Genomic DNA, 20705 nt, shown 5'->3' on the forward strand with positions numbered 1-20705 from the left:
CCTTCCTAGAGTAGTTATTCCATCACCACTCTGGGGAGGGAGCAACACAGTTAGATGAATGATATCCAAGGCTGATAGAGCCCAATACCAATAATCAATCAACCCCAGGTGGGACCTGAAAGGGTTACCCATCCATTGACCTTTAGGGATCCTGCCTGGGCACTGTTATAAAGAAGGGCAGTTATTATAACATCCAGTTGGGTGGCAGGATTCAGGTGTCCCTGCACCAGTCATTAGGGAACCAAACCAAAGCTCCCTCAGGTTAATATCTCAGATCACTACTACTAATAACCAGCCTAATAGTGGTAGTATCCAGATTACTCTCATCTTTTATAAGAGTTTCCAGTCCTAAGGAGTCCTAATGGATGGGGCTCCAGTTCCATAGGGGCAGCCTGGCAATGGACCATTGGTGGCAGCTAGATGACACAGTGGATAGAGCACTGGGCCTAGAATCAGAAAAATCTGAGTTCAAATTTGGCTTCAGACACTTATAAGTTGTGGGACCCTGGCCAAGTTATTTAACCTCCACCTGCCTCAGTTTCCTCAAATGAAAAATGGGGATCATAACCGTACCTATCTTGGAAGGCTGTTGTAAAGTCTAAAAGAGATCATATTTGTAAAGCACCACATATATAATAAGTACTAGCTAAATTCCTATTCCTTTTTCCCTTCCCTTTCCAAATGGACAGAGTTATGGTGGCTGTATATGCCTAAATGACATTGGACAGTATGCCTAATCCCTTGGAGGTATGTGTCTAACCAAGGACTCCATGAAGGAACTATCGAGCTTGTTGCTATTCTCTTCACCCCATTATAGACCTGGCCCAACACCCTGATCATGTCAGCCCCATAGATTTTGTTTTTTAAATCCTTACCTTCTGTGTTAGAATCAATACTTTGTATTAGTTCCAAAGCAGAAGGGTGGTAAGGGCTAGGCAATGGGGGTTCAGTGACTTGCCCAGGGTCACACAGCTAGGAAGTATCTGAGGCCAGATCTGAACCCAGGACCTCCTACTCTAGGCCTGGCTCTCCATCCATTGACCTACCTCACTGCCCCTATCCCCAAGGATTTTGATGCCATCCAGACACCAGCCCAGACTACCTTCTCTGCTGAAATTGCTCTCTTCCTTATTTAAATCCTACCTCCTCTGCCCCCAGTCTGATTGTCCTGACTCTGCATAGGCCCAATTACTTACACATATTGGCCCTGCCTTCAGTGGATTATCATAGGATTATATATTTAGAGTGGTAAGGGACCTTAGAATATGGTATCTTCTTTATATATGATTTATAAATTTATGATGTGATTTTTATAAATCATGATTTTATAAATATGATACCTCCACCCTTGTTTTGTAAATATGATACCTTATCTCTCTTCCTATATTACCTCTAGTGATACGCTTCAGTTTGACCTAGACACAATGTCAGAAATTCAACTATGGGCAATAAGAGAATAACTGAGTAAGCATGGTGAGATGATATATAATTCTGAAGATGCTGTTCAAGATAGACTGGCTGGTGCTCTCTTTTTGTCAGTGATATCAAACTCAAATAGAGATGGAACTACTAAATAGAAAAGGAACTAGTAAATCATACATGAGGATCCCAATTGGCTGCATATTGACTTAGAAAATTGTATATTAATGTTATTTCTGTTTTACTTATTTATATTAATTGTGTTATAGATTTCCTAATTACATTTTAATTTGGTTTGGGCAGCTGCCTCTCTTGTAGACTATTGGTGATACACTATGGAAAGGCAAATATTTACTTAGAGATTCACAAATGGTACTAGGAGTGAGAATCTAGGAGTGAGAAAGAAACTGGAAAAGCAGGATAGAGTCAGATTCTTAAGGACTTAAAAGCCAGACAAAGGAGTCGTATCTTATCCCAGAGGCAAGATGGAGTCATTGAAAAATGTTGAACAGAAGAGTGATTCTGTTAATCCTTTGCTTCAGAAAGGTTTTATTGTGTTTTTCATGATTTCACATGTATAATTGATATCACATTGTTTGCCTTTTCAGTAGGTAGAGAAGGAGCAGGAGGGAGAGAATTTGGAATTCAAAATTTTTTAAAACAGATTTTGAAAATAAATAAATAAAACTTAAAAATAACAACAACAACAATAAAAGAAAGCTTATATTGGGAGCTGTTTAATGAATGGATTGATGAGGGAAGAGACTTGAAGCTAGCAGACTAGTGTTATATTGAATCTCTGGGAGCTTGAATCCCTAAAATTTGTCAATCAAAGGTGATCTTCAAGCTCCCAGAGATTCAATATAACACTAGAAAAGTCTAAAGTACTCCAAGTGGTAGTAGTAATGAATTAGAGTGATGATCATCTTCACTTACATGAAGAAAAGGGAATGATTATATGGGATGATGTGAAGGTTGAATAGATAAGACTTGACAACTAAGTGGACATGGGATTTGAGAGAAAAAGAGTCAAAAAACTGGATAAGTCCAGCTTTTTAAACCTAGAATGGATGCATTATGAAGGGAAGATGATTCTGTTTTGGATATGTTGAGACTGAAATGCCTACATGACATTCAGGTAGAGATGTCTGGCAAACAACCGAAGCAATAAAAATAAGTACAGGTACCTCCTCTTCCGCATCATGATTTTCTCCATCATGATTATTGTGGGTTAGCATAAGAAATTAAATGGGTTGGGTGGAGGAGCTGGAGAGCTGGGTAGCTCAGTGGATTGAGAACCAGGTCTAGAGACAGGAGGTCCTAGGTTCAAATCTGACCTCAGACACTTCCTTGTGTGACCCTGGGCAAGTCACTTAACCCCTGTTGCCTAACCCTTATCACTCTTTTGCCTTGGAACCAATACAGAGTATTGATTCTAAGGTGAAAGATAAGGGTTTTTTAAAAAAAGAAATTAAACGAGAATTTTTGGAAGTTTGGTAGAAACTGCAGAGGGCACACAAAGGTCAACAGATGGCACAGAAAAAGTTTAAAGACTCAGAAATGCACAAAATATGTGTATAATGTATAATATCAATATATTTTCTCTTTTGATACCATAAATATATACCATTTCTTTTACTGTATATACTCCATAAAAGAAAAAGAAAAAATCAGATTCCTTGTACAAAGGAAGGGGGGAAATTTTTTACATGGATTTCCTAGTCTCTTTTTACCCCCTAGAAGTTTATAAAAGGAAAGAGAATGATATAGGATAAAAGCTTAAAGAAAGAGTAGGATATGATGAGAGTTTTTTTTTTAGAGAATGAGGAAGGGTTGTGCTGAAGCAGAGCCAAGATTGAATAGTAAAAGCAAAGAAAGCTAGAACCATTCTGAGAATTCTCTACAACCAACCTTAAAATAACATTTCAAAATGGATATTAGAGTGACAGAACCAATAAGAGCATAGCATGAAGGAACTTTCCTACAGAAAACAACTTGGAAATTAGGCAGAGAAGATCTTTCACTGGGGTAAGAGGGGAGCTCAGTTGGTAGCAAACCCACACAGCCCTCAGCAAGGCTATGTAGCCAGTACCAAGATTGCACCAAGGAATACCATTGTAAGCCAACAGAAAGTCACCCCATACCCCATACCTACTGGTCCAGGCATTGAACCTGGGCCTAAGTCAACTTCAAGACCCTGAGATTTGCCTAAACCAAGAACAGAACACCCCATACCTATCCCTTGAAATTTTAAGCCCCAGCATAAATCTTCATCGAGGACCTAAACCCCAGAGCAACCCCAGGATAAGGCAGGCCACATTGTGTCTAGATGGGGCAAGCCTAAGGGGAGGTTGAGTCCTGCCCAAGCCTACACTAAGACCCTAAGCTCCAGTGCAAGGTAGTCCACAGTGTGCGTGGCCTGTGTAAGCCCAGAATTAGTCAAAGATCCCTTGCCCAGGCTTGAGGTGAGGCCCTGGGCCCCAGAAGAAGTTGCTCTGAACTCCTTAAAGCCATCAGCAGTCCCTAGAGGAGACTGAATCAGCATTGTGAGGTGGCTTTCAGAGCTCCTAACCCAAAGGCCATCAGTATGATAGTATACCTTGGAAGAACTGAAAATTGTAGAAACCCAGAACTAGAGTTGAGGGTAGCAGCAAGGGAAAACTGAAATTTAAGAGAGTGTCCTCTCTACCCTGAGAACAGAGCTCAACTTTAAGATAAAACTAAAAGTAAAAAATAAATTGGGAAAATGAGCAAACAGCCAAAAACCAAAACAAAACAAATAAACACCTAACCAGAGAAACTTAGTATGGAGACAAAGAAGAGTAAGGCACATACTCAAAAGGAAACAGCGAGATCAAAGTAGCCACATGCAAAACTTTAAATAAAAATGTAAACTGATCTTAAGCTCTGGAAGAACACAAAAAGTAATTCAATAATCAAATAAGAGAGGCAGAAGAAAAATGGGGAAGAGAAATGAAATAACGCAAGAAAAAAATAACAGCTTAAAAAAGTAGAATTGGCCAAATGGAAAAGGAGGTTCAAAAGCTCACAGAGGGAAATAATTTCTTAAAAATGAGATTTGGGAAAATAGGAGCTAATAATTTCATGAAATATCAAGAAATAATAAAACAATCAAAAGAATGAAAAAATAAAAGAAAATATGAAATACCTCATTGAAAAAATAACTGACCTAGAAAATAGATCTGGGAGAGATAACCTTAGAATTATTGGTCTACCTGAAAATCATAAAAATAAGCCTAGTAATCATATTAATAGATATTATCAAAGAAAACTGTGCCACTATTCTTGAACAAGAGGGTAAAATATAAATTGAAAGAATGCACAGATCAACTCTTCCAATAAATCCCCAAATGATAACTCCCAGGAATAGTATAGGCAATTCAAGAGCTCCAATATAAAGGAGAAAATACTTCAAGCAGCCATAAAGAAACAATTCAAATATAATGGAGTCACAGTCAGGATTACACAGGACTTAGCAGCTTCTACATTAAAGGGTTGAAAGGCTTGGAATATCATATTCCAGAAAGCAAAGAACTAGGCTTACAACCAAGAACCACCTATCCAGCAAAATTGAGTATGTTTCAGGGGGAAAATGGTCATTTAATAAAATAGAAGATTTCCAAGCACTTCTGATGAAAAGACTAGACCTAAATAGAAAATCTGATGTCCAAATTCAAGACTTAAGAGAAACATAAAAAAGATAAAGAAAGAAGAAATTTAAGGGATTCAGTAAGGTCAAACTGCTTATATTCTTACATAGGAAGATGATATTTTTAACTCTTAAAATGTTTATCATTATCAGAATAATTAGAAGGAGCATATACAGAGGGTGCAGGAGGTACTCTCTTTGGAATTGTCTCAGAGAGAGAATAACAACCATGCTCATTTGGGCATAGAATCCTATCTTACCTTATAAAGAAGTAGGAGAAGAATATGGAAGAGGAGGAATGGAAGGGAGGGGGAAGTAGGAGAGAGTGTGATTAAAAGCAAAACACTTATGAGGAGGGAGAGAGCGAAAGGAAAAAGAAAGAACAAGATCATAAGGGAAAAATAAGATGGAGGGGAATACACAAATGGTAATCATAACTATAAATGTGAATGGGATGAACTCACCCATAAAACAGAAGCAGATAGTAGAGTGGATTAAAAACCAATGAGAGGGGCAGCTGGGTAGCTCAGTGGAGTGAGAGTCAGGCCTAGAGACAGGAGGTCCTAGGTTCAAACCCAGCCTCAGCCACTTCCCAGCTGTGTGACCCTGGGCAAGTCACTTGACCCCCATTGCCCACCCTTACCACTCTTCCACCTATGAGACAATACACCGAAGTACAAGGGTTTAAAAAAAAAAACCAATGAGAAACACATTTGTGGCAGGGAGACAGAAAGAATAAAAGTAAGAGCCTGGAGAAGAATATATTGTGCATCATCTGAAGTAAAAAAAAGCAGGTATAGCAATCATGACCTTAGACAAAGCTAAAGCTGTACTTGGGGGGAAACTTTATATTTTTGAATGCTTGCATCAATAAAATAGAGAAAAAGCAGGTCAATGAATTGGGCATGCAAATAAAAAAACTGGAAAAAGAACAAATTAAAAATCCCTAATTAAAAACTGTTAAAGGTAATATAATAATTAGGGGAATAGTTAGGGGATAGAGATACAGCTGGAAGGTTAAATCAGTCCCTCAGCTGGATTGGGGAATAGTGGAGAGGTAACTGATTAAGGGAAGTACACTCAGATAACACACACAAGCTGGGGAATGGCTAGATAACAAAACAGATGAATAAAGCCAGGGTACACAACTCACAACTCACAGTGGGTTCACAATGTCACTAAGGTACCACAAGCTCAGCTTAATTATAACTCAAGATTGGACAGTATGGAGGAGAGTATAGAGGAGATGATGGCTTCTATGAAAATCCTTGCAAAGTATTTAAAAAGAAGAAAACAAAAAATGAGAAAACTCCAGGGTAAGAGAGACTTATTTCTCCATACCTCCTCATTATCTGAGTCTTTGTCCCACCCTGCCCTACAAGACTCTATTCTTGCCACACCCTCCACTCAACCCATTGCTTCTGCTACTGCCACACCCCCTACTCAACCCATCCCACAACCTGTCCCTACTGTTGCTCCAGCCCCTCCTCAACCCAACCCCTCCTCCTTTGCCCTAGTCCCTGACCCCTCCTCTTTTGTCCCAGTCCCTCCCCCCTGCCCATTCACTTCCCATCCTGCTCCTTCTACCTCTCATCCTTCTAACCCTCCCTACCCCCAACTCCTTCCCCTTAGCTTACCTATTCCTCCCCCTCCTCTTACCTACCCCACTGATCACCAGGCAGGGAGCCTAGAGGCAAGAACACAAAATGATGCAGGCCAAAGCCTATTCCCCTTAAGGGAAGAACTCACCTTCAATAAAGATGGGGTCGTGGTGTCTATAAGATACCATACACCCTTCAACCTTCAAGATTTAGCTAGATTCAAAGAAAATATGCCTACTTTTGAGAAAGAACCAATCTTAATTATAAAAAAATTAGAGAATATATTCTGAACTTATGACCCCAGTTGTCAGGATGTTGAAAATATATTAGATGAGTTTCTGACAAATGGTGAAAAAGATAGAATAATTTCTTTGGCCAATCAGAAGAAAGGTAAGGGAGGACCTAAATGGCCCCTCTAGGATCCAAGCTGTATTACAATTCTGTCCCAGATCACAACAAATTATGCAATGGCAGAGAAGCATTATTGTCAGCCATGAAAGCTTGCACTGATATGCCTGACAGCTGGTCAAAATTCGAGGAGACCAAACAATATACCAATGAAACTCCTTCCCATTTTATGAACAGGCTCATTGAGGTGGGCAACATATATATGGACTTTGATTTGACCAGGGAACGGGATACTAAACAAGTACGTAGACTTGAGAATTGAGGATTCTTGCAAAGTAGTCAAAGACTATTTTAAAACTAACTGCCCAAACTGGGAATCTATGGATCTTGAGGAATTGAGGAAAGTAGCATCTTACGTTTTTAAGAACCATGCACAAAGACATGAGGAAGGCAGTGACTCAATGGATACTTTAAGAATAAAGAATAAAGTGCTAAGAGAAAAACTGAAAAATAAAGGAGAGACTATAGCCCCTCTCCAAGAATCTAACTATCGATCCATTATATGCCACTTCTGTGAGAAAGACCACAAAATGATGAACTGTAGGAGTTTGTTAAGAGTAATCAGAAATAATATCCAGTCAAAAGATAACTATAGAAATAATGACAGGAATAATAATAATGATGATGATGATTCTAGGAATCGCAACTCTAAGAGTGATAAAAATGCTAGGAATAAAAATTGGGAAGATGATAACTCATACCAAATGACCCTGCAACAGTATATCTTAAGTGGAGCTTGCCCCAGAACTACCCAGGGTGCTAATGCCCCCAGGGGGCCCAAGGAGCCCAAGCATCTTTATGAAGGTGTGTAATAAAAGGTAATAAAGAAAAGATAAATAGGGAATAAAGGAAAGGTAAATAGGGGGTTTTGGTCGTTTGGTGGGAAAGGAGGGTGCAATAGTGGATTGAGGTGGTAAGGAGAGATGTAAGGGAATGGCTGAGTTTAGGGAAATAGAGGACAAGGTAGTATAATGAACGGTAAGGAGAGATGATGAGGTAATTGGGGGAGGCAGCTGCAACAGGGAGACACTTAGACTGGAGACAGAGGTTGCTGGGGAAGGAAGGCTGGACTCTTCCAGGGAAAATGGTTTTTCTACAGACACAAAGGTTAGGGCCAGTCAGAAGTGGTTTGAATCTGACTCGAGGGCTTTCTCCTCAGTTTCTCAAGTCCACAAACAAGGAGTCCCAAAGCTCCTCCCTATCAGTGAAACTGAAGGGTTTCCAGGAGGAAGTATAGAGACACTACTTCCTCCCAAGATGGATGCCTCCAGCTTCTCTCATGAAAATAAAGAGAATAATTCCTTCTCTCTTTCAACCTTCACTCATTGTTGAGTCAATGATTCAGCAAAGGGTTCCATTAGGTAACAATGGGGTTTATTAAAGTTTCAGGGTTGATTGTCAAGGAGAGAGGGGTGCCGGGTTTCTATAACAGCGGCTAAGGAGCAACTCAAGGTGGGGGAGGGTCACAGGAATGGCTTGGAATGCCAGGGAAGTTTGGCTGCCATTGAGGTTAGGGAGTTCTAAAACAATAAAGCAAGGGATAGTTTGTTTCAAGGGTAAGCCCTACTTGTCTATTTTTTTTCCCCTGAATTTATTTTTAATTTTTTATTGCTTTTCCTTTTATATTGTTAATAGAATAATTGATTTTTTCCTTTCTCATTTCTTGTACTTAGAGTATATATAATCACTATTAATCTTTTTATTTTTACAGTAATATAAGTTTAATATGTATATTTGCTGTAATATTAATGCTTACAAGCCTTTAGACTTTTGGAACCTACCATGTATTGTTAAATGTTATGGGACTGTGATTAATGTTTCTGTCTTATCCCAGGAGAAGGGAACACAAGAACCACTAAAAATGCTAAGAAGGTACAAGATCACAGAGACTGACCAACCAATCCCAATGGGATTGATGAGAAAACTGCACAGTGCCAAGGATTACAAGGTCAAAAAGACCATACAAATACAGATGGGATTGAGGAATTCCCATGCCAGTACTTGAACTCAGTGTAAGATTCAAAGTTGCGACACTTAACATATGTTAAGATGTAGGACCCTTCGAACTACACTGTCAGTCAGGTACTGAAGGTTGACCATCATCGTGGCTCACCAATATCCCTGAGAGTGAAGGTAAATCAGACCAGGGAATGACAGACACTTCCCTTACACATAAATCTGGTCCTCTGTTCTCTCTTATAGAATGGCAACTTCCTGTCGTCTTGGTTGCCAATGGGTGCAATACTACTGCATTTTGTCCTACAGACTAGTAGGATGGAAATTATATTAATTGGACCCTAATACAAGGGCCTATTATGAATTTATTTAGAAATTTTATATACATAGATTTTGATATTTTGGTTCTGATTTTAAATTTTTTCTCTCTCCCAAAGTTTCATTTTTCTTCTATTTGCTTTTCTTTTTATGTTTTTGTTTTTTTTTTAATTGATTCATACATCCCCATAACCCAATTATGTATCCTGAGCTGATCTGGGTGTTTCTTTTTTAAACACCCTCTTCAGGGGGGATTGTATTTTTATAAAATCCAAGATTGGGGCAGCTGGGTAGCTCAGTAGATTGAGAGTCAGGCCTAGAGACAGGAGGTCCTAGGTTCAAATTAGGCCTCAGACACTTCCCAGCTGTGTGACCCTGAGCAAGTCACTTGACCCCCATTGCCCACCCTTACCACTCTTCCACCTAGGAGCCAATACACAGAGCTTAAGGGTTAAAGGGAAAAAAATAAATAAAATCCAAGATTTAATTTTTTGTTGGAGAAAATTTTTCAGGGAAAGAAGTTTGCTGACTCCTTAATCCAGAGAATGAACTGTTTGCAGAAAGATGCCTGAAGAATCTACATTGCATCAAGAGATCCAGAATGAACTTTGGGTTACAATTGATTGAACTGATCGGGGTTGAACAGTTACTTTGAATGTACATTTTTATGCCAATAGAGGACTGCCCCCAATTGGCTTTTTGTCAATGCACCTAGCAAAACATTGGTTTTGCTTTCTCTCTCTTCCATTCTCCTCTTATCTCTAACTACTGTAGTTAGAAGACCTTTGTGGGTATAAGACGATTATGTAAAGTGATCACTTGGGGTGACTAGGCACCCAAGGATCATCAGGGGAGATTGTGTGAATGGAGTTAGCTTGCCCTCATTCATTTGTGTAGTCTCTAGCCACCAGAAATAATGTCACCCCACCCAACTTAGAATTAAGTGGGGAGGGAGAGGTCTGTGACGCACACGTGATAGTAAATGATAAATAAAAAACAAGGGACTGCCCAAACCAGTGTCGAGGCTGCCATTTGTCCACTTGAAATTGGAAGTGGATGTAGGAAGTGATGAAAGCTGCTATCCTTTAAATATGATGGTAACTTCCTGTGGAGGAGGTTGGAGCTTTGAACTTGGTGTTTAAGGATCTCTGGTGAGACCTCAGACTGCTTCCCTTTGAATTGTCATGTGGGTAAGTTAGGCTGACTCTCTTTATCTTCCCTTAGCATTTCTGGAGGCTCTAGACTCAAAGAGGCCTATCTTCTTGGAGGAGGCCTTGTGGCTAGAAGCCTTGTTTAATTAACCTCTGTGCCCCTCTGCTGAGGCCTCTAAATTCCTATCTGGTTTGGGCTGCTGGTCCATTCCAGAGTTCCTCTCTCTCAATTTCCCTATCTTTAACCTTCCTAATTGTAAATAAACCACCATAAAAGTCATCCTGACTTGGGTCTATTTTATTTTGAAATTCTGGCAACTATACCTTAAATATCTAGTCTCCCCTCTTACAATGATCAACTGTGAAAAAGACTTAAATTAACTACTCTCACCAATACAATGATCCAGGACAATTCTGAGGGACTTACAACAAAGAATGCTATGCACTTCCAGAGAAAGAATTGTTGAAATCAGAATGCAGATCAAAGCCTATAGGTTTTCACTTTTGTTTATTTGGGTTTTTATTTTTGGATTTTGGTTTTATATGAGTATTTTCTTATAAAAATGAACAATATGGAAACATGTTTTGAATGATAATACATGTATAATGTTATGAATAATATTGATATAGAATGGATATATTTAAAATTATTAATAGTTTATTTAAAGTCATATTGATAATTAAGAAGGCCACATGCCTCATAAGATCTAATTCAAATCGCCCGCCATTACCTTCTGCCCACCTGGCTGCTTTGTACAAAAAGAGAGAATCCCAATTAAGTTCTCTCTATTTAAGCTTCGCTTTACGTTGGCTCACATCACCACATAAGAAAGAAGCCTGTTGAATCATGGGAAATGTAGTTTTTAAGTCCCCTAAATGTCCACAGGAAGTTTATATCGTGGATCTTGATATTAAGACCAATGAACCCAAATTTCCACTAACGCAATAACCTAGATCAAATTACTTACCAGCTCTAGGAAGGGAAAGGGAAGGGAAGGAGGGAGACAATTTAGATCATATAACTTCAGAAAACTTAAGTGGAAAATTGTTATTATGTTTAATTGGTAGAGTAAAATATCTTTACAAATAAATATCACTTAGAACCTAAATTCAAATAATTAAATGTTACTCAGTAAACTGAAGAAAATTCTTTTCCTATAAGCATATGCAAGTTGCTTATAGCTTTCCACATATCAAAACCCATAATTTTCTAGGAATAAATAAATCTTAAAGTTTCAACAATGACCACTTACAATATTTTAGCTATGAGGAAAATCACAAGAAGAGTAATTTTTAATCATCATTATAACCTCAAATGACTGACTTCTCTTTATTTCAGAAAATACAATCCCACCATACAGTTCACTCAGGATAATTAAAGCTTCTTCTCAAACATTCTCTTCTACCTTTTTCATAAGTCTTTAATGAAACTTTAAACAATTTTGTCAGGAAAGAAGAATTTTTTTCTCATCTCCTCTGTCTTTCCCATAGTTTCTCTCAAGATATCATTCTTAACAATCTCCAGATTCATTCTTCATAGAATTTAACTCATAATATTTCTTCATAATGAATCCAGTGATGGGCAAACTTTTTAAAGAGGGGGCCAAAGGAAAGGAAATGCTCATCTGTCAGTCTGTTTCTAAGACAACTCTTTCAAAGTTTCATTGTAATGTATCCTACTCATTGTATTCGTCAAATTAGGAATAATGTCATGTGGCTGGACAGAACATTTCAGGGGGCCACATCTGGCCCATTGGCCATAGTTTGCCCATCCCTGATTATTAGACAGTTCTAGGAAAGAACTTTTTCTCCATTTTCTTTCTGTCTTCTCATGGTCTCCCCAAAAATGTTTCCATTAACTCTCCTCCATTATTACATAGTCTCTCAGTTGAGCTGTTTCTCTCCAAGCTTCCATACCTTTTTAAAAGCTTGAGACACTAGTTGGCTTAGTGGATAGTGAATCAAGCCTGTAGCAGGGAGGACCTGGGTTCAAATCTGACCTCAGATATTTCTTATCTGTGGGATCCTGGGCAAGGCACTTGTTCCCAACTTCCTAACCCTTACTGCTCTTCTGCCTTAGATATTTATTATCTAACTGATATTTATTATCAATTCTTAGTTAGAAGGTAAGAGTTAAAAAAATTTTTTTTAAGTCTGGGACACTAATTCTATCAAAAGAATTCAATAGTATTTCATCCAAGGAGATTTATCCTGAGGCAAAACTATTGTTAATTTAAAATTTCCATCCTTTTCTGAACCTAGTCCTCCATGATATAGCAGAAAGTGTGTTGAATTTGGAGTCAGGAAAGCAGGATTCAAATCCTAGGTCTACCACTTACTATATTTGTGATCACGTGCAAGCCATTTAATATCTCTGAGCTTCAGTTTCCTTATAAGCATGTTGGACTTCATCTCTAAATCTATGAGGACTGTTCTTCAAAGAAGTTGACATTCTAGTACCCACCACCAGGGTCATTATTTTCTCAGACAAATCATTCGTTGGCTGCTTAAATCAGAAAGTTCTTATTGCCTGATTTTCTTCTTTTCTTTTTTAAAAAAAGATTTTATTTTTTTCCTCAATTACATGAAAAACCAATTTTAACCCTCTTTTTAAAAAAGTTGGAGCTGAATTCTAACCTTCCCTCCCCACTTCGACAGCAAGCAATCTGATATAGATTTTACATGTGTAAAAGTAAAAAACATCTTTCCATGTAGTCATTTTGCCATATGGCCTGATTTGAAGATCATCTTATTAAGAGGTTCTTAATCTGGAGTCCATACACTTGGAAGGGAAAGACAGCATCTTTATTTTTACTGACCTCTAATCCAAACTTAGCATCTCCTTGATGAATGTAGGTGACAAAACAGTATTCTGCATAGGGATCCTTATATTTCACTGGAGTGTGAAAGGGATCTGTAACAAGAAAAAGGGTAAATACTTCCTATCTAATCAAGCCTCTTTCATTTTATATCTGAGGAAAATGAGGGATAGGGAAGGAAAATGAATGGTCCAAAATCACACCAGAAGTAATTGCCTAATCCGAGATTTAAACTCAAAGTTCCTTAACGCTGAATCTGGTATCCTACCCACTACATACCTCTAAGGGAGGAGGGAATTGGAGAGGAAAGTTGAGGGAGCAATTACAAAGACCACAACTTTAAAAGCCAACAAAGCACTTTATCTACATTATCACTTTTGATCCCCACTTTTACACTTTTGATTTGCAAAGAAGATGAGCCAAGCATTTATTAAGTGCATACTATGTCCCAGTCACCATACTAGAGTTAGGGGTACAGATAAAGGAAAAAGATGGCCTCTGCCCATGAGAAGCTCACAGTCTAAGGTGGCAGACCATAGGCTCAAAATAACTGGGGATGGACATATTAGGGGCAGGCTAAAGAGGACACGCTTAGCAGAGAGAGGCACTAAAATGAAGAGGAATTTAGCCAGACCTCCTCTAGAAGTTGGGGGGAGGTTTGATGGGCCTTGAAAAAAGCCAGGAAAGAGAGGAAGCTCAGGGGACTAAACTGAGAATTCTGTGACTGGGGAATATTCCAGGGAATTTCCCAAAGCTGGGAGATGCAGTGCATGGCTTGAGGAATAGCCATGCATCCATTTTACCTGGGGAAATCAAAGTGTCCTGTGAAGTATAAGATTGGAAAAAGAGTGTGTGTGTCTGGGTACATGCAGGTGCACATGTCAGGCAAGTTAGAAAGGACTTTGAACTCCCAGAGAAGTGAGTGGTCATACTGTTTACTGCTTTGAGAAAACCCTTTGATAACTGAATGGAGGGTAGACTGGAATGGGGAGAGACTTTTAACAGGCTGCCCAAAAATCAGGCTATTATCATTTCTGTTTATGATTTTATGATTTTTAAAATTTATTTTTATTATTTATTATTTATTTTCATTGTCAAAACTGTTCCCTGGTCCTTCTCCTTTCACTCTTTATCATTTTATAAAAGTCCTCAAAATTATTAACTTTTATAATATTGATGCTATACCATCAATTATTCTGCTTTGGCTTACTTTACATTGGTTCATATAAATCTTTCTATGTCTTTGAAATAATCTATGCTTTCATTTCTTAGAACTCAATAGTATTTAATCAGATTCATATACCCCAACTTATTCAGCCACTCCTTAATTGCTGGACATCTTATTTTTGTGATGACCTTTTTTTTTTGAGTATTCTTCTTTTTAGTTGATAAAATGGACAAATGAATGATTCTTTTCTCCTGGTCTGATCATCATTCTAATTTGGTCAGAACAGAGAAAGAAAGTATTGCTTTTATGTGAATCATTCAAGGAATCCTTACCTAAATATAGTTACCATCCTAATTACTTCAGGAATGAACCCTTCCTAGGCTTATCAGAAGAGAGAATAGCAGTACTGTACATTCTTTCAGAGTTGGTGGTGAAAGAAATTGTTGGTCCTTAGGACCAACATTCAATCTAATTATTCATATTTATACCCTTCCTGTCATTTTCCACTATTCTTTCTCAGGAACCCCACATATCCAATCAGCTGTCAAATCTTATCATTTCTTTCCTCACATACCTGCTAAGAGCATTCCTTTGTCAATCTTGAAAAACACAGAACTACCAAAGTAGTTAGAAAGAACAAGTCTTTAATCAGGACAAGGGAGACAATGCTCTAAGGGCCTGCATTCAGAGTCATGTGCAAAATATCACACAGAGACAAGCTCTAGGGCTCTGGGAACACTGTCTCTGGGAAAAATGCATGTTATGAATAAAATTATCTTGAGAAACTGATTTTTGGGTAAGAATATCAATTTATTGATTAAATTCATTTATTGGTTAGGCCAACATCATAACCAATAAAGAAATATAGATTTCCATGTGTCTGGAATGGGGATTTTGGGGAGTCTTGATATAGCAAGATTAAAGAGGCTAGGTCAAGATGCAGACAGATGGCAGCTTTATTGCATATCTCACAAAGGACAAGTACTTGACTCAGAGATCCAAAGGCAATGCTCAGTGATACACAAATGAACTCCCAATTTATAGAAAACTAATACAATGCCCCCACCTGTGCAAAAGAGTACAAATTAAAAGTTTATGTGAGAAACTGGGAGGGAGAAGAAGGAAGGGAGACCAAAACTATATTTAGTACTTACCTAATGATTCAAACTTAACCTCTACTTGGAGTTTCAGGAATAGTGATCTAATATTGTTACTACTACTGTAAGGGTAAAATTTAATGGTTGGACAATAATTTTATGAAATTATGTGGTTCCCAATATTTATTATATCTTGAGTCAGAAATTTATTTACAAATATTTACAAAACGGAGAGGAAACAATAAAGTAGAGAAATGTGAAGAGGTTAGAGAGGTTATCTATCCTATCAACCTAAATGTTTACTTCAGGTCTGCTTAATCCAGGCAGAGATTAATTAGCTCTCAACTAGGAAGGCTGGTGGTGAGTAACCATGTGTCCTCCTCCAAGATGAAAGCTAGACTCTTAGGAAACTAGGAAAGGAGTCAGCCATTCACTCACCCAACAAAGTAGTCCAGGAGTCAGAGTGTAAGTTGAAGTCAAGCTCCAAGCCCATGATCCAAGCCAAAGTCTCCTGTGAAGCTCTCTTGAAGACTCTCCCCAGTCAGAAGATTATCTCCAGAAGACCATCTCTTCAAACTATCTTCTCAAAGACAATCCCTCTGAGAGAGGTTGGGAATTGCTTTTATGGTGTCTTCTTGTCCCTGCCCCTCTTCAAAGGGACCAGTCACATTTTCCAAATTGTCTAGCACTGCCCAGGGGACAGTATCTGTGGGGATCAACTTCTTACTTTCTGAAGGTTAAGTTTTCATCAAAAAAAATTCACAACTAAGGGTATGAATTTTCTAAATCTCACCTTGTGAAGGTTAAGTTCTCATCAAAAAGATTCACAGTTAAGGGTGTGAATTTTCTAAGTACCTTGCTAGCTTCGCACCTTGTACTAAGCAGAGTGTTCAATCTTTTGTTGATTCAATTTAAAAGTAGACAAAAGAGAGTTAATCCTGTCTTTAGTGAGGTACTAAGTAGGAGTATTTAAGTTAGTGTTAACTCAAGATAGACAATAGAGTAGAGAATTTTCTTTCACAATCCCCCCTGTGATCCTTTGGGAGACTAGTCTCCCCCAATGGATCATCTTAAACTACCATAGTTAGAAATAAGAGGGAAATAAAAGAGATAGAGAGAGAGTAAACCAATATTTTCTAGGACCATTGTCAATAAGCCAATTAGGTGGCAATCCCCTGTAGCATACAAGTTTACATTCAAAATACTTGTGTTCAAACCCCACCCCACCCCACCCCCTGTTTAATCAGTTATACTCCAAAGATCATGCTGGATCTCCTGATGCTGTGGAGGTTTCTTCAGGCATCTTCCTGGCAATTTCTTCAAACAATTCTTTTTCTTAATGCAAAGAGTTATAGAAGCTCCTTTTCCTGAATTTTTTTTTCTCAGACAATTTAAAATTTTTGATTTTATGGCAATTTTACATTACTAGTCAAAAATATATTGAGAATAATACACTAATCTCTTACTAATTTTTCGCTCAAGACACATGGTTGTTTCTAATGACTAGGGATGACCTCTGAGCTAGGTCAGTTAGCTTAATAGTTTTGGAAGCTCATTATTCTACCTCTCCTTTAAATACCTCAATACATCCCTAGCTGGCCAGTAGCTAATTAAAAGGTGGTTCATCAAATAATCCATTCCTTCCTATATCTACATTGTGGAGAACATCTAACAAGAAAAGAACCCTAGTCCCCTTCTCTTGTTAACCAAATTCCATTAAAAAGGAAAACAATCCTGGGGATTTCTAAGGGAAAAAAAAAAAAAAAGCAAAAAGCAGCAGACTGGATAGAATCTCTTAACCAAATCCCAGACATATGAATACGCAGAATTCTCTCTTGGGTTTCCATATATCTTCTGGGGAATGAAGGATAGGAAACACACACTGACTTGTGGGGCTTGGGAAAGAGGTTATGATCAGGGCTGGAGTACAAAAATACAATGGGAGAAACTTCTAGAACAAAAAGGGTGCTTGAGATTTGAGTATTTATATCACTCCTATTCAGATGCTTAATGGATATCTGGTGGTCCAATGTTCAGTCCAAGACAAGGTCAGTCTGGGACTTCTCTTAAGGCAAGTTCCCAAGGGACAGGTGAAAACTTGGGGATTCCATGAAACCAAGTTCAATAGGAGATAATCACTTCTTGAGAATCTTACATTCTAAAGGAGGAAATAATTTTTGTAGAATAGTAGATAGCCATGGAAGACAGTTTTCTCTGGGAAGTTGGTATGGGGGTGTAGGGTGCCAAGCCACTAGAACCATGATGGCAGACCTATGGCACATGTGCCAAAGATGGCATGCAGAGATGTCTCTGTGAGCAGGCCTGAGCCCCTCTGGACAGTTGCTCCCCCCTCTCCACCATACCTTCCTGCACTTACTCCTTCCCTTGAGCAGAGCACTTAGGCCACTCCCCTTCCTTCCTCCCTCCCCTGTCTGGGAGTAGGGGCCCCAGGGAGGTAGGAGTTTGGGGAGGGGAGTCTCCTCTCCTGCTATCCTGTATGGCCCCACCCCCTAAAAGATCTCCACTTTCTTCCTTCCTTTCTGGTCAGTCAACAATCTGGAGGGTTGGATGCCCAGGGAGGCTGGAAGCAGGGGCAGGACCCAGTGGCTACAGGAATGGACTCCCCCCACACCCAACCTGGCTGGGAGCCAACCCTGATGGGGGAGTGCTCTATCTCTGAGCTGCATCCCCCCACAAATTCCCCTACCACCCAACTTCCTGGCAGATCCAACCCAGGCAGCAGCCCCTTCCCTCTGCTGTTCCCCAAGAAGGCTGGATGCAGGGGGTCTCTATAGCTACAGAAGGCCACTTCTTCCCACTCCAGGCCCCAGTCTACCCCCAAACTCAGGGGATGGGACACTTGGTCTCTGAGCTACCTCCCCAACAGGCTTCTTTAGCCCCCTCACTCTGTACCCCTTCCACACACAGCTGGGTGCTAGGGCAGGTCCTGTGGCACAGGAGGCAGCTTGGGGGGGGGGAACTGGGAGGCTGCTCCACCCATGTAGAGGGTGGGACACTGCACACAATCTGGGGGCTGGGTTGGAGCCTAGCAAAGGGTCCCTAAAAAGTTCTGAAAGGTTTGCCATCACTACTCTAGAAGAATCCCAGGTCAAAAGAGTATGTGAGGCATTCCTTGATTCTGGACCCCAGGAATGCTGGGGGCCAAAGAAAACTGACCCAGGTGAGACCAAAGAGACAATTGCTTAAACAAAATATTTTGAGAGTGAGGTATTTCCTTCTGTTTTCCATGTATTTTCCTTAGTTTTGACAAGGAGGCATACTTTCTATTTGCATCTCAAACACCTTTGCATTCTCTAAGAGATGCAACTCACCCTCCTTTATGATCATAGCCTAATATGTCCCATATAATGAATACCGGGAGCAGCAGGGTGGCTCAGTAAATTGAGAGCTTGGCTTAGAGTCAAGAGGTCCTGGGTTCAAATCTGGCCTCAGACATTTCCCAGCTGTGTGACTCTGGGCAAGTCACTTTACCCCCATTGCCTAGCCCTTACCACTCTTCTGCCTTAGAACTAATACTCAATATTGATTCTAAGACAGAAGATAAGGGTTTTTAAATAAATAAATAAACAATGAATACCTATGCTTCTACCCCAGACACCAGGGCACCACACATGGGAATCCTCCCTGTTTGTCCCCCGTCCCACCTTTCTTTCGGGGTCACATAGTCTCTGTTCCTTAAGGTATAAAAATCCTGGATCCCTTCTCTTCAGGGAGGCAGACTTCTTCTGTACCTGCCTCCTGGCCATTCACTCAAAAAAAAAAAAATCTGCCTGATAATTCTTTAAAAGGGTCTCCTCCACAGCCAGGTAATATCAAGCTCTCTCACAACAGAATCACATAGATGGTGAAGAGTAGATAGCAATGCCCCTTCTAATAGCACTGGTATTCTTTTTTTTTTTTTTTTTTTAATGTCTCCTGGGCAGATGAAACTGAATGGAAAGAAGGAAACAAGCATTTGTTACCATACTACTATATGCCAGCTTCTTCACAGCAAGTCTGGGAGATAGGTGCATATCAATATTCCCATTTTAAAGTTTAGAAAACTGAGGTTGACATAGGTTAAATGACTTGCCCAGGATCACACAACTAGTACATCTCTGAGGCAGGGTTTGAAGTCTGTTCTTTCTCACTTCAAGACTAAGCAGTCTATGTGATGCCACCAGCAACTGGGATGGGGGGATGGATGGCGAGAGGAATGTTACTAGTGGGGCTCCTGGGTGGGTGACATGTTTTCAGGGCAGGTCCTTGTTTCCTGATGTCTTGAATATGAAGCATGCCATGGAGCTGGCTTGATAAAATGGATTAAGGTGAGTTTATTCCCAATCATCCACCAGCCAATCGGGACAGTTCGAGCCCAAGTTCCTAAACTGTGTAGATTAATTGGTATGGGTGAGTTGCTGGGAGAGGGGAAGAGGAAGAGGAAGGTGAGGAACACAGTTTCTTCTTAAAAGATGCTGCAGACTTCGATCAGGAGGGAGAAGCAAGGAGAGCCCGTAGTCAGGACAGATAGAAGGTAAACTCCCTGCTGTGACTTAAAGTTCCTCCAGAGTGTCACTGGAGATGAGTAATGGTCAAAGTAGAGTCCCAGGAAGTGTTAGCGCATGTCCATTTGGAACCATATAAAAAGACGCTTCCCTAGAACACCGAAGCGATTCACTGCAGACATTTTTCCTTCTGCAGGTTGGAGATCGGCCCCAAGGCGATCCCTCCTGGCTTTGGATCTGCGGAGTACTCTCGGTCGCTTAACAAGTGAGTGACTGCACGGACCTGAGGACGTGCAGACCCTCCTTTCCTTTCTTTCCTTTCAGTAGAAGTTTTGTGTGTGTGTGTGTGTGTGTGTGTGGTGTCTGAGGACCCAAGAGATGCGCGGAAGACGATCAATTGGTGCGCGGGGCTGCTTGGCTACCTGGCTGCCTGGTTGGGAGTGAGGGTGGGGAGACTGCCAGGAGAGGAGAGGCTTCAAGGGGTCCAGGGGGCACAGGGAGGCCAGGGGGAGGGGAGGAGAGGCGACGGGGTCGCTGAGATGGGGGGGAGGGGAAAGGGGGTGCGTCTGGGCTGCGCGGGGCACGGCCAGGTG

The sequence above is a fragment of the Gracilinanus agilis genome, chromosome 4, assembly GCF_016433145.1.
Source record: "Gracilinanus agilis isolate LMUSP501 chromosome 4, AgileGrace, whole genome shotgun sequence".
In the NCBI taxonomy this organism is placed as follows: Eukaryota; Metazoa; Chordata; class Mammalia; order Didelphimorphia; family Didelphidae; genus Gracilinanus; species Gracilinanus agilis.